Source organism: Canis lupus, chromosome 9, assembly GCF_003254725.2.
Source record: "Canis lupus dingo isolate Sandy chromosome 9, ASM325472v2, whole genome shotgun sequence".
NCBI lineage: Eukaryota > Metazoa > Chordata > Mammalia > Carnivora > Canidae > Canis > Canis lupus.
In genome coordinates, this window is record NC_064251.1 from 35,773,480 (window position 1) to 35,794,734 (window position 21,255).

General features: G+C 37.6%; 1 protein-coding gene, 1 long non-coding RNA gene and 1 other non-coding gene across 13 annotated transcripts in view; 2 read left to right on the forward strand and 1 right to left on the reverse strand.

Moving 5' to 3' along the window:
* RPS6KB1 (ribosomal protein S6 kinase B1) overlaps positions 1-11,209 on the forward strand; it is a 202,166-nt gene extending 190,957 nt beyond the window's left edge. For 6 of the 10 annotated variants that reach the window (XR_007412981.1, XR_007412986.1, XR_007412988.1 and 3 more), the window contains 2 exons: positions 6,091-6,135; positions 10,767-11,209. The gene's annotated coding sequence lies outside the window, so the exon portion shown is untranslated. The remainder of the gene's footprint in view (positions 1-6,090; positions 6,136-10,766) is intronic. The other 4 variants (XR_003133721.3, XR_007412999.1, XR_003133725.3 and 1 more) reach the window with 1 other exon arrangement.
* The window catches only part of LOC118355644 (uncharacterized), a 51,795-nt gene continuing 38,571 nt past the window's right edge, over positions 8,032-21,255 (reverse strand). Inside the window, exon 5 of one of the 2 annotated variants that reach the window (XR_004818475.2) lies at positions 8,032-9,067. This is a non-coding gene — a long non-coding RNA (uncharacterized LOC118355644). The remainder of the gene's footprint in view (positions 9,068-21,255) is intronic. The other variant, XR_004818474.2, reaches the window with a different exon arrangement.
* LOC112655685 (small nucleolar RNA U13) lies at positions 8,972-9,073 on the forward strand. Its single transcript, XR_003133823.1, has one exon. It is a non-coding gene; the product is annotated as a small nucleolar RNA U13 (small nucleolar RNA).

The window sequence follows — 21,255 nt, forward strand, 5'->3', positions numbered from 1 at the left end:
AAAGTGCATATGAATAGATTATATGTTAGACCAGAAAACAAGTCTTAACAAATTTAAGTTGAAATCATATCAAGTGTATTTTCTGAGTACAATGGTATGAAACTAGAAATTGATAAAGGGAGAGAAATAGAAAATTTCACAAATATGTGGAAATAAACATGCTCCCAAACAACCACTATGTCACAGAAAAAAATCAAAGTGAAATTAAAAACTATCTTGAGACAAATGAAAATGGAAATACAACATACCAAAACTTATGGGATGCAGCAAAGGCAGTTCTAAGAGAGAAGTTCATAGCAATAAATGCTATGAACATTAGAAAAAAGAAAAAAGAAAGATCTTTTTTTTTTTAATTTTTTTATTTATTTATGATAGTCACACAGAGAGAGAGAGAAGAGGTAGAGACAGGCAGAGGGAGAAGCAGGCTCCATGTACCGGGAGCCCGACGTGGGACTCGATCCCGGGTCTCCAGGATCGCGCCCTGGGCCAAAGGCAGGCGCCAAACCGCTGCGCCACCCAGGGATCCCTGAAAAAAGAAAGATCTTAAGTAAACAATTTACACTCAAGGACCTAGAAAAAGAAGAACAAACTGAGCTCAAAGTTAGCAGAAGGAAGGAAACAATAAAGATTAGAGCAGACATAAATGAAATAAACTAGAAAGATAACAGAAAAGACCAATAAAATGAAGAGTTTTTTTTAAAACATAAACAAAATTGACAAGTCTTTAGCTATACTAAGAAAAAGAAGAGAGGGGGGAACTAAAATAAATAAAATCATAAATGAAAGAGGAAACTTATAGCAGATACCACAGAAATAAAAAGGTTCATAAAAGACGACTAAAAATTAGATGCCAACAAATTGGACAACCTAGAAAAAATGGATAAATTCCTAGAAACATACAATCTGCCAAGACTGAATCATGAAGAAATAAAAAATCTGAACAAATCTATAAAAAGTAAGAAGATCGAAGGAGTAATAAAAAAATCTCCCAACTAAGAAAAGCCCAGAACCAGATGGCTTCACAGGTGAATCTGATCAAATATTTAAAGAAGAATAGCAATCCTTCTCAAACTCTTCCAGAAAAGTAAAGAGGACAAGATGCTTCCAAACTTATTTTGAGACCAGCATTACCTTGATACTAAAGCCAGGCAAGGACACTACAAGAAAAAACATTACAAGCCAATATCTCTGATAAACAAAGATGTAAAAATCCACAACAAAATACTAGTAGACCAAATTCAGTAGCACATTAAAAGGGTCGTCAGACACCGTGATCAAATGGGATTTATCCCTGGGATACAAGGATTATTCAACATATACCAATCAATAAATATAATTCACTACTTTAACAGAATGATAAAAACTATAGGAGGGGTACTTGGCTGGCTCAGTCAGTAGAGTACAAGATCTTGATCTTGCGGCTGTGAGTTCAAGCCCCACGTTGAGAGTAGAGATTACTTAAAAATAAGATCTTTTTAAAAAATCATATGATCTTACCCATAAATGCAGAAAAATGCATTTGACAAAATTCAACATTCATTTATGTTCAAAACTCTCAACAAATTAGATATAGAAGAAACAAGTCTCAACATAATAAAGGCAGTATATGAGAAGTTCACAGCTAACATCATACTCAACAGTTTGCTTCCCCAGCTCTTTCTAAAGAGTTATAAGCATCTGATGTCCCATATTAAATCCCCTCCTGCCTGAAACACCTACTGCAGTTTCTGTTTTCTTACTATCTCCTGATTGATACACTTGATGAAATGGAAGCTTAGAATAGAAGCTATCATAGGAAAACAAATTTGTATTACCTGCATACCTGAATTTGTGATTGAGATATATACATCCTCACTTCATCACAAGCAGCTGAATCACAAATCTTTAATTAATAGCAGTGCATCCTCCTTTGTGTCCCCTCATTGCCATTCTGATTCACTAAGGAGATCCAACCCAATCCTGAAAACCATATCACTCCCAAAAGAGTGGGTCTTAAGAAATTTGCAAGTTTCCATATCCCACATATGACTGTATTTTAGCATGAACAAAATTTTGTTTCATATTTGCCTCATGTCCATTCCATGTTTTCCTTACCTTTGGCCTCTGCTCATTTGCTAAGCCTGGTACCACATTCTTTCCATATTGTTTCATCTATTCTCTTCTGTCCCAAGTCTCCCATACTGTTACTAATCCAACTCCACACACTACTGAACAACTCTCCAATTAACACCAGCCTGCAGTTGCTAGGGGTAAAAAGATAGGAAAGACATTCCTTGCTCCAAGGAGTTTAGAGTATTTTGAGACACTATATGTAATTTCAATCATGATGTGGCTAAAATGTGAATCACCAAATGTACACCCTTTAAGGGAGTCTTACAAAATATAAAATTAGATATGGTGAGACTATAATCCATAGATTTACAACTTGACTGGACTCTTGTATATGAGGTTAATTTAAAGCATGCCCACATGGCTATTAGTGAGCTGTTCTTAATGGAAAGGAGTTACATCAGTTGATTTATTATACAGAGGGCAAGATCCAAGCTGTCACTGCTTTATATCTAAATTTGATTCCTAAAGGGAATGCAGGTGGAAGAATCACTTTTCAGATGAAAGAAGAAATTCCAAAGAAGAACACACAAGATGGAGTCATAAATACTTATGTTAGCTCGAGGCAAGCAGAGTTTATATACCACTCTTTTTGAATATTTATTCATTCCAGGAATGGTTTAAATTAGTACTTTCTTTCAAAGCCCCAAAGGCATTATGCTTTCAACAAAACTAATAATCACTTCCTGATAATACTCACTGACTTACGTATGTTTTTCTTCTTATCTTGTTTGAGAGAAGGAAGTCATAAAACTAAGCATCTGGTTTCAGTATTAGGCTTCAAAGAAAGAGCTACTATCTATGTTATAGAGGACTACTATATTGAAAATCTTTTTACTCTTTTCATTTATCACCTAAATATAGTTGCACATTATAACCTGCAAACCACCCAAATAAGATGAGGCAGCCTTCTGTAAGGGGTGCTCCTTACTTGGTATGCTCACTGAGCCCTGAAATCTTGTTTGCAAAAGTCAGATTGAATCCAATTGGTTCAGGTATTTTTCTTTCACCAAAAAATTCTTTGCTGCATAACACCAGTAAGATATCAAAACGAGGGTGGCGCAGCGGTTTGGCGCCTGCCTTTGGCCCAGGGCTCGATCCTGGAGATCCGGGATCGAGTCCCACGTCGGGCTTCCAGTGCATGGAGCCTGCTTCTCCCTCTGCCTGTGTCTCTGCCTCTCTCTCTCTCTCTGTGACTATCATAAATAAATAAAAATAAAAATAAAAGATATCAAAACGATTAACTGAAAATCACTGGGTCTATACAATGGAATGAATTATATGTATTACCAAATGTTCTGCATAATTATGTGTATTAGGCCTCTTGATGAAGGTAACAGAAACCAACTTGAAGTAGCTTAAAGCTAACAAGGGAATATATTATGTGGGTAAACCTGAAAGGCAGCCAGGTTTCAGGAAGCAAGTGACATTGGGTACAGGCAAACTGTAAAGATTCTGGCTCTCTTGTATTTTGCGTCTCTCTATACAACTTGATTTTTGTCTGCATAGACCAGGATTTAAGCTATAGAGTTTTATTGTTGTTGTTGCTGCTGTTGTTTTGTTTTAAATTTGGGGAATCATAAAAGCCTCTGGACAAATGCCTTACAAATATGAAAGTCAACTCTACACTCACAAACATATTTAAACTAATGAACATCAGTTTTAAAAACTGAAAAAATGAGGGAGCACCTGGCTGGCTCAGCCAGTAGAACATGTAACCCTTGATCTCAGAGTCATGAGTTCGAACCCCACAATGGGCCGGGAGCCTACTTAAAAAGAGTACATAAATAAATAAAATTCTTAAAAAACTATAGAGGGAGAGGGGTGCCTGGGTGGCATAGTTGGTTAACTGACTGCTTTTGGTTCAGGTCATGAGTCCTGAGATTGAGCCCCATGTTAGGTTCCCTACTCGGCAGGGAGTCGCTTCTCCCTCTGCCCCTCCTGCTGCTTGTGCACACACACACACACACTGTCTCTCTCTCTCTCTCTCTCTCTCAAATAAATAAATAAAATCTTAAAAAAAAAAACTATAAAAGAAGAGTTTAAGGTTGACATATTAGTAAGTATAGATTTCAACAGGGATACATTTTGAGAGCTTATTCTAATTACCTATGGGAAATTCCCTTTTACTTTTCTAGGAAATTATTAATTTCAGATTGTATTACTATTCAAAGGGCTGAAAAATTATACAGATATCTTTTAAATCATGTCTTCCAATTAATAATGCATTAAACCTGATAAAATGCTTAGCTGATTTACTCCTATGAAAACAATCTTCATTTTTTTGAAGGGAAAATTGCATGTACTGTGTTTAGGAAACACTTTTCTGTACTAAGATAATATAACATGTTGAGATTTTGGGAAGATCAAGTTTATGGGCTTTGATTAGGAGAAGCTTAAAAAGACCTCTATTATAGCATTAAACATACACAATCACCCAAAACAAGTAAAACTCAGTGTTTTGCCAGATAACTCATCCAGTTCAAAAATGTTTTAATGATAATTACAAACTACTGAGGTATGCAGGAAATATAGAAAATAGGATAAAACATTTTAAAATGGGGTGCCTGGGTGGTGCAGTCAGTTAAGCGTCTGACTCTTGGTTTCAGCTCAGGTTCTGATCTCAGGGTTGTGAGATCCAGCCCTGCATGGGGCTCTGAGCTTAACTCTCTCCAGAAGAGGTGTGGGGGGGTGGGGTAACTGAGTGATGAATGTTAAGGAGGACATGTGATATAATGAGCACTTGGGTATTATGTAAGACTGATGAATCACTGACCTCTACCTCTGAAACTAATAATACATTATATATTAATTAATTGAATTTAAATACAATTTTAAGAAATAAGACTCTCTCTCCCTCTTCCTCTGCCCCTCCCTGCCACACCCTGGTGCTTCTCTCTCAAATAAATCTTTTTTATTTTTTTAAGATTTTAAAAATTTATTCATGAGAAACACAGAGAGGGAGGTAGAGGCAGAGACATAGGCATAGGGAGAAGCAGGCTTCTTGCAGGGAGCCTGACGTGGGACTCCCCACAACTCCAGGATCGCATCTGGAGTGGAAGACAGGTGCCCAACCATTGAGCCACACAGGCATCCCAAATAAATAAATCTTTAAAAAATAAAATAAAATTGGGCAAACTGGTGCGTAAAATTTTGGATATGAGAAAATGAATTTATTTTATGATCCCATTACACAAAAAAGAGTACATCAAATTTTTTTCTTGTTACCAACTTAATTATACGACATCAAACATAAAATTAAACTAGTTTTTTTCTTTTTTTTAATATATATTTTTAAATTTTTATTTATTTATGATAGTCACAGAGAGAGAAGGAGAGGCAGAGACACAGGCAGAGGGAGAAGCAGGCTCCATGCACCGGGAGCCCGATGTGGGAATCGATCCTGGGTCTCCAGGATCGCGCCCTAAGCCAAAGGCAGGCGCCAAACCGCTGCGCCACCCAGGGATCCCAACTAGTTTTTTTCTAACGTAGTTATCCTATTAACATATTTTTCCTATATTGAAATTGTTCTTCACTATCTAGAATACAAGGTTAAATATAGCCATACAAATAATGTAAATAGTACACCTCTTATTAGAGCTGTGTGAATAGACTGTTCATTTGGAGAGAACATACAAGAGCAGAAATTTAAAATCCCAAGCCAGTAATGACTTCTATCATTGTCTTCCATTAATTATGTAGGAAGCCTTTTTGTGATTCACTACAAAAATTTGGCAGTTAAACTCTGGCGGCTGATTATATCCCTCAACCATCAGCCAGGAGGATTAAGCAGTGGTTTTTAAATATACATTGTAAAAACCCAGTTAAAATTAGTCCTTTGGCAATTTTATTTTATTTTTATTATGTAACATTTGATGCAAGGAAAAGAATAGAAGTCATATGTGTTAATACAACTATGAAATGAATACTTGTTACCTACCACTGGTCTAAGAATTAGAATGTTACCTTTATTTTTTGCAGCCCCTGCTTCTCTTTGCTCCATTCTTCTGCTACCTCTCTGAAAAGGTAACTACTATCTGGAAGTTTGTGTATTTTCCTGTTGTAGTCTGTTCAGGCTGCTATAACAAAATAGCACAGGTGAGGGCTTACACACAACAGAAATATATCTCCCACTGGAATGGAGACTGGAAGTCCAAATCCGGGGTGCTGGCATGGTCAGCTTCCACATCTGATGAGAGCCCGCTTTCCAATTCATGCACAGCCATCTCTTCGTGGTAACCTCACATGGCAGGAGGAACTACTTAGGAGCTCTTTTGGCTTCTTTTATAAGGGCACCAATTCCATTCATGAGGGCTCTGGTTTTATGATCTGATCGCAAAGGCCTCACTTCCTCATATCATCTCATTGGGCATTTGGTTTTGACATGTGAATTTTGGGGGTACGAAAGTATTCAGTCTATAGCAATTAGTCTCTTGCTTTTTAAGATCATTTAATCATGCATGCGTGTATTTCTAAGCAATATATTATTTAGTTTTGTTTGTGAACTTTATAAAAATGGTATTCTGTATATAGTGTTCTGCCACCTGCTTTTTTCACTCAGTGTTATGTTTTTAAGATTCATCCTAAGATTATGTCCTAAGATTCATATGTTGTTGCATATGGCTGAAGCAGTGTTTTATGACCTACTTTTCCACTCATTCTTGCATTTCTAAGCTACATCCTTTTTGCTGTATATCTGTAGGACCTTGGGCTTTCCCTCTCAGCCAGAATTTCCTTACATTAAGATAGAAATAATAATGATAACTACTGCTGAGAGTTGTGAACACCAATAAATTATTGTTATATTCCTTTTTTTAAAAAGAAAAATAGTCTTCTGGTAGCTTTTTGTTTGTTCTTTGTAGGTGCCCTGGCTTTTTTTCTCTGGGATTTTTAAGGTCTTCGTTTCTTGGTATTGTGCCATTTCATCACAATATGTCTTGGTGTGGATTTTTCTTTATTTATCATGCTTGAAATATGCTGTGCTTTCTCTATCTGTGGATTTATCTTTAGTCAGTTTAGGAAAATTCTTGGCCATTATCTCGTTCAATATTGGCTTTCTCTTATTTTCTCTATTCCTTACTTCTAGAACTCTGATTAGACATGTTAAACTTTGTTTTACCTTCCATCTCTTTTAGCCCTTCTTTCATATTTCCCATCTGTTATACTCTGTGCTGCACTCTGGGTGATTTCTTCAGATATAACCTCCAGGTCACTAAACCTGTCTTCAGCTGTTTTTATTGTTTTTAATAGATTTACTGAGTTGTTAATTTCAAAATCTATAGCTATTAGGCCAAAAAGTAATATTTGGTTCTTTTTTTTAAGGACTTTATTTATTTATGAGAGAGAGAGAGAGAGGCACAGACACAGGCAGAGGTTTGTGTACTCTAGGCTGTAGGCTCCATGCAGGTAGCCTGACATGGGACTTGATCCCGGGTCTCCAGGATCACGCCCTGGGCTGAAGGTGGTGCTAAACTGCTGAGCCACCTGGGCTGCCCATATTTGGTTCTTTTACTAATTTTCTGGTCTCTTGTTCTAAATCTATTTCATTCCATGTTTGATTTTTAAAAATGGTTCATAAAAGGTTATTTAATTACCTGTAAATGACAATTCCAATTCTAGTTCTTCAATTCTTATAAATTGTTGTTTGTTGTTTCTGTTGGCCTTAACTCATGGTGGTTTATGTGTTGGTGATTTTTTTAAATTGTGAGCTTATATTTTCTTGATCTTAATATATCAAAATCCCAGGGATTTAACTGGGCGTTGCTTTACTCTAGAGAGTACTTGCATTTGTTTCTGAGAGGAGGTCTGAGATGCAACTGATCATGTATCTCTGAAGCTCCTCTTGCAGAACCAGGCTCAAAACAGGAAGGAATCTCAGGTTCAATTTCCACACTTTGCAGTGTGCCTCCAAGCTCAGTCTCCTTGTTCTGAGCCGATACTAGCGTTTGCCCACGACAGCTCTGGCTTTTATTTTTGCTTATTGCTCCTGTTCTTGTTTCAGCTCACTTTTCTTTTTTTTTTTTTTTTTTTGACCCCTTTCATCAAAACCCAGCAAAAGTTTATTTTATTTATTTATTTTTTATTGAAGTTCAATTTGCCAACACATAGCATATTACCCAGTGCTCATCCCATCAAGTACCCTCCTCAGTGCCCATCACCCAGTTACCCCATCCTCCCACCCGCCTCCCTTCCACTACCCTTTGTTCATTTCCCAGAGTTAGGAGTCTCTCATGTTTTGTCACCCTCTCTGATTTTTCCCACTCATTTTCCCTCCTTTCCCTTATAATTCCTTTCACTATTTCTTATAATCCCCGTGTAAGTGAAACCATATGATGATTGTCCTTCTCCGATTGACTTACTTCACTCAGCGTAATACCCTCCAGTTCTATCCAGGTCGAAGCAAATGGTGGGTATTCGTCCTTTCTGATGGCTGAGTGATATTCCATTCCACATCTTTTTTATCCATTCATCTGTCGAAGGACATCAAGGCTCCTTCCACAGTTTGGCTACTGTGGACATTGCTGCTATAAACATTGGGGTGCAGGTGTCCCAGCGTTTCACTACATCTGTAACTTTGGGGTAAATACCCAGTAGTGCAATTCCAGCAAAACTTTAAAGTGCATATTAGTTTTGATTCAAATCAGGATTTAATTATCTCATAGTTAATGGGCCCTCAGGTTATCTAGTTTGCCAGGCTGCCAGAGGAGTTTACACATTTTTAGCCAAGTAACAATTCTTGGATGAAAGTTGTGGAAGATTCTTCCTTTGGTATAATATTAACCTTCTCCTTTCACTGAAGTCCCAGTCACAGAAATTAAGTTCTGTGCGGAAGGAACATCCGATTAGAAGTCACAGATGTGGAATCCTTTTGTAGTTCATGAGCTTGATGATTGGTGTTCATGCCGTCAGGGACATGTGCCTCCCTCAAACCTTGTTATGACCTTGGCACATTACCCAACTGATGTGAAGAAAAAAAAAACATGTCAAAGATATGAATTTATTGTCTATGTTACCTTGGAAAAAATTATTTATCCTAAACTATTTAACCTGTTTCTGTTAATTTTACTATAAAATGGGAATATACTTAGTACCATACCTACCCATAGGTTGAAAGGATAAAATGAGAAACTGTACTAAAAAACACATTTTAATTTGGTAAGATGAGAAACAAAATATAATAATTATGGTAACTAACATTTATTGAATGTTTACTATGGTTGGCAGTTGAGCTATCTATAAAGCTTTCATTGGCTCCTTACTACAACCTTATAGTATGGGACTGATAACGTGATTTAACAGTTAAGAAACCAGTCTCAGAAAGACTAAAAGTGTAAGATGATGATGCCATTATTTAGGATCTCCTTATTTTCATCACAAAATAATACCCAGTTCAGCTATTATGATGAAGAGCAGAGTATTCTTCAAGGTAAGTTAAGTACTACTGTACCTCATTTTCTTAGATTATTTTCTCTCAAATAATGAGAAGTATTTTGTGAGGATGCATGCCCTTCAAGATGCCTGCTATGTTAAAACTTCCATCCTGAAGAAGTGATGTGCTTTTGCTAAAAGCAACTTTAGTTATGAAGATTCCATTGCAATTTGTACAGCTGTGTAATCGAAACTGCTACAAGGCAAGTTAATATATTATTCTACTCACAGAACAGCAGTTTGATTCCTATGACTTCTTGGCACATCTGTTTGGGATATAAATCCTAAGCAGACTGAACAGTCACTTTCTAAATCTTCAAAATGCTTTACTAAGCAAAGTCTTTAGTGTGGTTAAGGGGAGAAAAAAATTAATAGACTCCCAAGTGAGTGGAGTAGTTTAGCTCAATGCAGAGTGTTTAGGGCAGGTGCAGGTGGGACTGGGAACTTTGAGCTAGAGGGTAGCACGCAAGCCTACAAACACCAGAAGGTGAACTCTCTTGCCAACTTGAGATAATTAGAGAGGGTCTTTAGGGAATGGATCTTTGTAGCGTGTTTAATTTTTTTTTTTTTTTTTTTTTTTTTTTTTACTGGCAGGAATTCAAATTACATTTAAGTAGGCTTGATTAGAGATGCCAATTATTACTGGCCTTCTCACATCCCCTTCTAGTAAAATCCCTACCCATTGATCATACTGAGTGCACAGTAGGCCACATGACCATGACCACAGCTGATTGGACATGTGGCCATAAACTATACCCCATGACTTCACCTCCTGTACTTTGGTCTAGAAAGAAAAGCAGAAGTCATATCTTCTCTCTTGGAAACCTGCAATAAGAGATACAAACAAGGGCTAGAGTATTGCTTTTGCAATTGAAAGACGGGTCATTTGAGAAGGCTGGTCCAGAGAGAGAGTGGTTCTGATTCACTGAGAAGCCAAAAAGCCCTGAGAGGTGAAGGAGTGGCTATTCCTCAGTGCCACTGATGTAGTATCAACTTTTCCTGAGGCCTTGGGGTTCAATTTACTCAGGTTTTAGTGCATATATGCTTTTTTCTATAACCCTTCTTTTGACTTGTCTCTGAGTAGTGAGTAACCTGGCTTTAGTATATTGACTCAATCTTTGCAATCAAAATAACCTGGTATGAATCAGATAATTTAACACTAATGCTGCTCCAAGTGTTAATACCTAGACCATCTTCAAAAGTACCCTATTGGTTTCCTGTTTTAATAGGACTCCTGCATTGCCAGTGGCAGAAAACACATCAAACTGAACCAGGAGGAATTTATTGGGAGGACTTAAGTATCTGATGAAACAACCAAGTTTGGAGAAGGACATGGATGCTCCTGAGCCTTGGGAACAAATGGAACCTCTGTCTCAAACCGTTACAACCCTACTTCTAGTTTTCTCAGCTTCTATCTAGTTTTTTATTCTTTTTGCTACAGACTATCTTTGTTTGCATTATAGAAAACATGGCCTCTGAGCATCCCAATTTTCTACAGAGACTGTATGGCCTAGTGATTAGGAAGTATGGGCCACAGGCTGGTTTTGAATTCAAACTTGCCATCAACTAGCAAGGAGATCTTGACCTTTAGGTTTACCCTTGACTTTTATGTAACCAATCTAAGCCTCTATTTCTTCCTCTATAAAATGGAGATTAAAGATAGGTGACTATCTCCCAGCATTGTGAAGATTGAATATGATAATGGGTTGAAGCATTAGCTCAGCATTTGACACTCATTTAAGTTAGTACTTATTATTACTTCCCTGCCAAGTGCAAAACCAGAAAAGGTTTTTCCTTTGAGAGTGTAGATTTTAGTATGTTGATACAGATACATTTATAGGAAAAAGGAAGGGAGGGACTTTGTTGAGTTTATCTATCAGCAAGTTGCAGGAGGTGAATTGCAAGGAACCAGGCAGGGGTAAAGCTTGCCCAGATCTGATAGCTGATTCTGATAGCAGCTCCTTTTAACTGTCACTGGTGGGCACTAACCAGCCTGGGGATGCTCCAGAGGACTTAGCTCCAAAATTCACTGCTGGCCAAAGCACACCCATCCATGGCCACTGGAGGGTGCCAAATATCAAGATGGGGAGCTGGCCCAGGCAACTTAACTGGCCATGGAGTCTCTTCTTGGAGAACAAGCTGAAAGAGGCAAAGGAAAGAAGGCCAATAAAAGAATACAAGTGCCTTATTGGCTTATTGGAAGTGCTATGCCAGGTAGGAGCCCTGGACACCTGGGACAAGTGAAAGTCCAAGAAAACCCAGAGCCTGAGGAAATCTCTACATGGGCTTGGTCTGAGTTGAAGTTTTAAAGGACCATGTCTCAAAGAGAACAGAATGGAGAAGCAGGGAACTGTTAAAACATCCAGACAAGAGAGAAGTTTAAGAATGTAGCTTTGAGTTGAAGAATCTGTATAGAAGTCGGGCAAGACCAAAAGCAAGATAAAGATAGAGCTGAGAGATATGATCCAAGACAAAGCAGAGGACAGGAACCTTTGACAAAGCATCTAGGCTGTCATATGGGAGGGGTCTGCTGAAAGTTTCAAGCCAGTTCAGACTACATTGTAAAATTGCTTCAGTCTTAAAGTAAACTCTACCAATGAATTCAGTCATGCTCCAAGATAATATATATCAAAGTACGGACTTACTTAATATGAAATTATCTAATATATAAAATGTATTTGTCAGTTATTATCTAAAGTACAATTCTTTGAGCACCACCAGAAAACTCATTATGGGAGACATGGCTGGCTCAGATGGTAAAGCATGCAACTCCTGATCTCAGTCATGAGTTCAAGCCCCATGTTGGGCATGGAGCCTACTTAAAAAATTAAAAAAAAGAAAAGAAAAGAAAAGAAAAGAAAAGAATTGTTGAATTCACAGGAAAAATTACAGAAAAGAAAAGAAAAAGAGGGGCCCCTGGGCTCAGTTGGTTCAGTGTCTGACTCTTGATTTTGGCTTGGGTCATGATCTCAGGGTTGTGGAATCAAGCCACATGTTGGGCTCCATGCTCAGGATGGAGTCTGCTTGAGGTTCTTTCTCTCCCTCTTCCTTTACCCCTCCCCTTGATCACATGCACTCTCTCTCTCTTTCATTTTTTTTTTTAAGATTTTTAAAATTTATTCATGAGAGACACACAGAGCTGCAGAGACATAGGGAGAGGGAGAAGCAGGCTCCCCACAGGGAGCCTGATGTGGGACTTAATCCCAGGACCTCAGGATCATGTTCTGAGCCAAAGGCAGATGCTCCACCACTGAGTCACCCAGGTGCCCTCTTTCTCTCTTTCAAATAAATAAATAGTCTTTTTTTAAAAAGTGTTTTAAGGGCAGCCCTGGTGGCACAGCGATTTAGTGCCAGGGTGTGATCCTGGAGACCCAGGATCGAGTCCTGAGTGGGGCTCCCTGCATGGAGCCTGCTTCTCCCTCTGCCTGTGTCTCTGCCTCTCTCTCTCTCTCTCTGTGTCTCTCATGAATAAATAAATACAATCTTTAAAAAAAATAAAAAAGTGTCTTAAGAAAAAGGAAAAAATAAAACATTATGGTGTAAAGTTGTAGGGAAAAAAAGAAAGCACTATAAAAATCCACAGGCAATTTAAAAAACACCATTTATTGGGCTTCAAAAAATGCAAAATATAGAAAAGTATAAAAAACAAAATTATTTATACTTTCGCAATTTTAATTGTTTTTTATTTTTGTTTTTTTAGAGATTTTATTTATTTATCTGAGAGAGAGAGAAAGAACAAGCAGTGGGGAGGGACAGAGGAAGACAGAGAGAGGGAGAGTGTGAGAGAGAAGCAGACTCCCTGCTGATCAGGAAGCCTGATGTGGGGCTGGAGATCATGACCTGAGCCAAAGGCAGACGCTTAACCAACTGAGCCATCCAAGCACCCCCTTTAATTGGTCTTTTAATGTTATTTCAATATATCATTTATGAGTGTATTCAATTTGGTATTCTGTTTTTTAACACCTACCATCATTTCATGAGTATCTCTGTGTAACAAAATTATTTTTAATGACTGCAGGCAGGAGCCCTGAATTTCATATGGATTTGTTATAGATCAACATTTTCACCTATATAATTGGATATTTAGGTTGTTTTCAATTATAAATTATACTATGATAAATATCTTTTTGCATAAAACTGTGTTCACATTTCTGATTATTTTCTTAGAAGCTATTCCTAAAAATAAAGTTATTTGTTCAAAGAGCCTGAGCATTTTAAGACTCTTGATAAATAAGATCAAATTGTTTTACACAAAATTTGGTTAAATCTACATTTCTCTCTACAATTTCACCAGGATTGAATGTTATATAACTTAATGTTAATGTCTTTGATAAATAATACTAATAAAACTGTAGATTTTTCTGTACTCTTTAGCTATTTATATTTCATCTGCTGTGAATCATCTGTTCTTTTTTTACTGATTTTTTTTTCTAAAATTTGAATCACTGTTTTTCTTATGAGCTTATTTAGATGCAACATAAGGATTTTGAAATATATTAACCTTTTATCATATTTATTGTTGGTATTATTTTTATTATGATATCTTGCTATAGAGAAAATTTTTTATGTGGTTGAATTGACTTTTAATTTATTTGGGTCTTTCATCTCTTGATTTGATGATTAGAGGGTTTTGCCTTATCTAATAGACAAGGTGAATATTCACATTTTCTTCTAGTATTTTAAGATATTATCTTATATTTAATGCTTTAAATTAGCAGGATTTCCTTTTGATGTGTGATATGAGGTGAGAATCAATGTACCTTAATAATTAGGCAATGTGCTTGTGACAAGGTTCCCTACTTGTGAAATATAGCCACTGGTCCTCATGAAAGGGTTTCATAGTGTTCAGAATCTCCGTGACTTACTCCTGGTGCTAGGTGCCTGTGCTAAGCACCACAAACATCAGACATTGGATTGCCTTTGTTAGCTGTAGCCACAGAAAAATTTCCAAAAGATGTTTCCTCTACTCCCTGGTACTTTGTTTTTTTTTTGTTTTTTTAATTTTTATTTATTTATGATAGTCTCACAGAGAGAGAGAGAGAGAGGCAGAGACACAGGCAGAGGGAGAAGCAGGCTCCATGCACTGGGAGCCCGATGTGGGATTCGATCCCGGGTCTCCAGGATCGCGCCCTGGGCCAAAGGCAGGCGCCAAACCGCTGTGCCACCCAGGGATCCCTACTCCCTGGTACTTTGAAATAGGGAACCCACCTGGCCATTTCACTACCTCATTTGTGATAGATATTAAAATCTGGTACATCTGGCTAGCTCAGTTGGAAAAGCACGTGACTCTTAGTCTGGGGATTGTGAGTTCAAGCCTCATGTTTGATGTAGAGATTACTTAAATAAGTAAAACTTAAAAAAACACTCAAAGAAAGGGGCTATCTTGAGTCTAGCTCAGCTTTTCCAGGCTTTAGTGGCCTAAGCACATTGTCACAGGACACTGGTTACCTGTATCTAGTTTGATGTCTTCAAACCTCTAAGGTAGCCATGATGATAAATGATTCTCATTATTAAATAAGATAGTTTATATCAACCAAGCCAGATTCTTCCACAGGGACTGATTGTTGCCAGAACCATGGCTCTCTTATCTTGGGGCAGTATGGTCCCCATTGCACTGTTAAAGGCATTGGTTTCAATGGTATAGAACTGTTTGGGTCCAGGTATGTCGAAGTTGGGAAGGAGATAATCAAGTCTTCAACTGCTAGAATGCTTTAACTCTGGATCTGAGGGGAAACTTTTTCTTCCTTTTGAGGAGGTTAATTTGGGTTCAGTAAAGGAAGAGGCCTATGAGAATCCCAGAAATAACTTGAATGCCTTTGGTGAACCTAGCTGGATAGAACAACCATGAGGATCTCTAACACAATTTGTGGAATTGGCCTGGAGTGATGCGACTGCTAGTGGTCAAGGAACCTGGTTTGTGGGCTCATGTTAGATTGGGGAAGTATCTCAGGAGGTTGTGCAGATAGAGTATGACCTCCAGGAAATCATACAAAGTGCTGTTCATTAAATTACTGAGACACTACACTACATAAGCAAGATGGCAATGCCATGTATTTAGACTTACTCAATTATAAGGTAGTCTTTCTATCATTTCCTTCCAGATCTGGGAGAAGTTGTTGGCTCCTTGATGTTTTTATTTTGTAAAGACCTGTGCTAGAATTCAGAGATCAGTAGAAGCAGATGGAAGACCTGTAGAAGTTGTGGTAGTTCTACAAATCAAGAATTCTCTATTCTTTATTACAAAGGACAATGGGACTAAGATGAACGAGGTAGAGAGACTGATAAAACTGTCACAAAGGGAGAGGATCAGTTATACCTGCTGAAGATTTCTCACCCTAACTCTGAAAGGAATATACATAAAGGATTGTCACATGGAACCAGACCTATTGTATTGCCCCATTCATATAGCAGGGAGGCTCCTCTATTTCTGTTTGTAAAAGCATGTCCCTGAAGGCCTTTTGCTCAACCAGAATTCTGTAAACAGAGATCATGGATAAAACAGGGTTTGGTTGGGGGTTGGGACGGAGGCAAAGAGGCATTGGCTATAATGATGGCAGATACATGACAGTGAGGAGAAGAAATGGATTTTCCAGGCCATGGTTGGGTCATGGACCTCTAATCAGAGCCAGAAATCCAGGGACAGCATGTGTCTTGAATGTCCCCAGTTTCTATCTACACTACAGTGGCCTTATGTCAAGTGGGAGAGAAACCAGCTAGACCAGAGAAAGCTGCCTGAACCCCTTGAGTCCATCATTGCTTCAGTCTGAACCCACAAATCTGCACTCCACTGGAATGTGAAACATCCTTTCCTATGCCTAAGGAAATCAGGCTACACCATGGGCTGAAGTCCACAGACCATTTGGTGGGGTGGATGGTTATCTTTTAGGACCAGATATGAATGGATAAAATCTGCTCTTTTTCAGACAAGCCCAGCCACACAACCTGCTAATCATGGAGCAAATCGAAAATGCCAATTGGTTGAGTTGAAACATACTTCACTTTACTTGGCCAACTGTTTGGTTTAATTAAGCAGACACACTTCCAGACCCATTTGTCTCAGTTGTTATTTTTAATCTAACATCGAAGCTTAATTCAGTCCTTTTAAATAATAAGGGAATAGTGTTGCAGTTTGCCTGTTTTCCTAAAAATCTTTCCATCAATAACAATATATTTCTGTAAATAAATGAGATAAAACCATGGTTACTACATAGCCATCATATATATTATACCATCACGTTAATAGAATAGTGTAGAGCTAAGAATTGGTGATCTGCTCCTGGGGTAATGTTTAAGTAAAAACGTTATTTTCTTCCTTATACCCACTGACTTTTGCCTCCTCAGGTGAAAGTTGAGCCCATTCCATCTCAATGATACATCTCAATGATATGAATCATCATTTTTCTAATGGGGGGGATAACATGCTATAACTAAGCCATCAGTGGATTTGTTACTTGCTTTACAAGTTGTAGTGGTAGATTTGCCTTGATCTGTCAACATTCTGCCAATAGGGTTAGTTAGAATTCCTCAATTGTTCACAATAGGAACAGACTCTGAAAAACTTGAGTAGAAAAGAAAAGTTTTAGGAGGATAACATGAAGCTGATGGAATTAAAGGGAAAGACGGGGTATGTGCTTAGAGAAGGACAACAACCAGGACATCTCTAGAGGTTTAGGTGATTAGAGTCCTTGACAGTCTGAGGGCATAGCTTCTGGGAGTCAACTGGATTTTCAGTGTCTAGGTCACATCATTCAAGATTCACTGGCAGGAGAGTCTGTTTACCTAATTCCCTGACTCAAGGAGAACAAGGCAGTTTGATTTATAATTTCTTTCTTTTTTTTTTTTCTAAAGATTTTATTTATTTATGAAAGACAGAGAGAGAGAGAGAGAGGCAGAGACATAGGCAGAGGGAGAATCAGGCTCCTCTCAGGGAGCCAGACGTGGGACTTGATCCTTGAACTCCAGGATCACGTCCTGAGCTGAAAGCAAAGCATAACCGCTGAGCCATCCAGGAGTCCCTGATTTATAATTTCATCAAGAGATAGATAAGGCAGTTTTCCCATCAGACTGCTCTTACCAAAATAAGCCTTGTGTGGTACTAGGACTCTAAGTCTCACTGTCCAAAGCTGTTCTAGTGCTGATCACAGGGACTTAACATTCTTTTTCACTGGCTTCTGCAGCTCTTTCGGGTCAAATTTGGAATCCTCACCACTTCTCCTGATCACCAGGACCACCAAATATTCATTGTCCTCCACCAGTATGGCTAGGACTCTGGAGGTAGTGAGAAGGCTTCCTACAATTATGAATTTTATAGCCAACAGGCAAGACATTTTGCCTGTGGAGAAATGATAGCTCTGTCTTTAGGTCCCCCAAACACCATGCAGATCTTTCAATTTTTTTAGTTCTCCAAGTGAGAGCATTTGGATCTGCTCCTCTGTATCGCACTCAGGAATATCTCCTCCTACCAAAGCAACTAGTGTCTTAACCTTAGAACATTTTTCATCTTAATTTAACCAACTTCAGGGTGAATTCTTGATCATACTATCCTTTTTTCAAAGGTTGTCCCATGCTTATCTCCTTTCCCAATGTTTCAGGAATTGTACTAGTCCCAAAGTCTCCTCAAGCATTTCCCTCATGAGATGAGGACTCCTGTTAATCTCCCCTGAAGTCCCAGAAATCTGCAAATGAGGTCCCTAATATGACAGAGTCTAAGCATCAGCTTGTGATAGGGTGTACAAGGCATATAGGGATAAGAGGTCCCCTATTGTGCTCAGGAGGCTAAACTTAGACCACATGGTGGGGCTGGGATCATCTCCGTGGAGTTAAATTACTTGGAACTCCAGCTTGAATCCTGTAGCAACAGAAAGCAACTAATCTACCCTCTACCACATATGGAACCATTCTGATAAGAATCAGCACTGTGGGAATAGGTCAAGAGTCCAGAGAACTTATAGGGCTGAGGAATATGTGTTACCGACATTAAAACTCTAATTGCACTTTCCCACAGAAACACTTTTATAAAGAGTGGTTAGGATCTTCAATATTATTAGTACAATACTTTATGTATATTAGGGTTCCATAAGGTTTTGTGGACTGATCTTGAGGCAGAGATACATTTGTAAGATTATTTCTATAGCAAAACTTGTTCCCAGTTCCAGATAACAGACCAACAAATAAACTAATAAGCTAGGAATTGCCTATTTTGAGATTTTCACCAGTAAACACAATAGATTCATAGGCTTTCATAGTCAGTCAAACTGAGCTTACAGCCTTATGATTAAAGATACTGTCTCTGAACCCAGAAGCCTTCCATTGCCCTTTTTTCGTCTGCTGAACATATTTTGAATTGAGGTAAAATTGGTATATAACATTGTATTAGTTTCAGATGTACAACATAATAATATATTTGTATATACTACAAAGTGATCACCACAATAAATCTAGTTACCATCTGTCACCCACTTCACCCATTTCACCCATCCTTTAACCCCTTCTGTCTGATTACCACAAATCTGTTCTCTGTATCTGTGACTTTGACTTTGTCTGTTCATTTGTTTTTTTAAATTCCACACATAAGTGAAATCATATGGTATTTGTCTTTCTCTGATTTATTTCACTTAGCATAATATCCATAAGATCCATTCATTTTGTCACAAATGGCAAGATTTCCTTCTTTTTTATGGTTGAGTAGTATCCTATTGCATATATTTACATCTCCCTTATCCATTTGTCCATTGATGAACACTGGTTTTTTCCTTCTTGACTTCTGTGACTAATGCTGCAATGAACATAGAAGTGCAAATAATTGTTCAAATTAGTGTTTTTGTTTTCTTCAGATAAGTATCCAGAAGTGTAATACTTGGATCATATGTAGTTATATTTTTAATTTTTTGAGGAACATCCAAACTGTTTTCCACAATGGCTGCACCAATTTTCATTCCCATTAACAGTGTATGAAGTTTCTCTTTCTCTACATCCTCAATAACACTTGCTTTTTCTTGTCTTTTTGATACTAGCCATTCTAACAGGTGTGAGGTGATATCTCATTGTGGTTTTGGTTTTCATTGCCCTGATAATTAGTGATGTTGAATGTCTGTTCATGTGTCAGCTACATGTCTTCTTTTTAAAAAATGTCTATTTGGATCCTTTGCCCATTTTTTAATTGGTTTGTTTGTTTACTTTTATGTTATATGAGTTTTTAATATATTTTGCATATTAACCCCTTATTGAATATGTGATTTGCAAATATTTTCTCTCATTCCATAGGTTGGAATTTTGTTTTTGTTTTCATTTTGGTGATGGTTTCCTCTGTTTGCAAAAGCTTTTTAGTTTGATGTAGTCCCTTATTTTTGCTTGTGTTGTTTTTGCTTTGGAGACAGATCCAAAAATTGAATGCCAAGACTAATGTCAAGTAGCTTACTGCCTATGTTCTCTTCTATGAGTTTTATGGTTTTAATTCTTACATTTAAAAAAAAAAAAAAAAAAATTCTTACATTTAGGTCTTTAATCCATTTTGAGTTAATTTTTGTGTATGATGTAAGGTAGTACTATAGTTTCATTCTTTTGCTTGCAGCTGTCCAGTGTTCCCAACACTATTTAATGAAGAAATTATCCTTTCCCTGTTGTATATTCTTGGCTCTTTTGTAATAAATTATTTGACCATATATTTGTGTGCTTATTTCTGGTCTCTATTCCATTGATCTTTGAACTTGCCTTTATACCAATACCATACTGTTTTTATTACTACAAATTTGTAATAGTGTTTTGAAATCAGGGAACATGATACCTCCAGCTTTGTTCTTCCTTCCCAAGATTTCTTTGGGTATTTGGGGTCTTCCCTGGTTTCATACAAATTTAGAATTATTTGTTCTAGTTCTGTGCAAAATGCCATTGGTATTCTGATAGAGATTGCATCATATCTGTAGATTGCTTTGGGTGTTATGGACATTTTAATAACATTAAGTATTTCAATCCAGGGGGTGGGGAGTTGGAGTAACTGGGTGATAGACATTAGGAGGGCACATGATATAATGAGCACTGGGTATTACATAAGACTGATGAATCACTGAACCTCTACTTCTCAAAGTAATAATACATTATATCTTAATTAATTGAATTAAAAAATATCTCCTGAAAAACTATACTTAATTTGTTCAGCCAATATTTATTGACATACTACTACATGTCAAGGCCTGTGTTGGCCTCAGGGATGCATCAGTGAATGAAAGGTTGCTACTACCATTGACGGGCCTACAGATCTCCACATGCACTAGGACAAGTACAGCCTCATTCATGCTAAAGTATAGAATTCTCTAAAGATTTTGCTTGTACACTCCCTCAAAAATTATGTATACCTTTATTTCTCAATCAATAAAATTTTTCAGTTTAAATGGTTGCAAAGATGTAATTCTGTTATAAAATTAACATTTTAAAATAAAATTGCTTCATCATTGTTTTAAAAATTAAGAAAAAAGGGATCCCTGGGTGGCGCAGTGGTTTAGCGCCTGCCTTTGGCCCAGGGCACGATCCTGGAGACCTGGGATCGAAACCCACATCGGGCTCCCGGTGCATGGAGCCTGCTTCTCCCTCTGCCTATGTCTCTGCCTCTCTCTCTCTCTCTCTCTGTGACTACCATAAAAAAAAAAAAGAATAAAAATTAAGAAAAAAGGTATTTCAATCCATGAGCATGGCATATCTTTCCATTTATTTGCATTGTCTTCA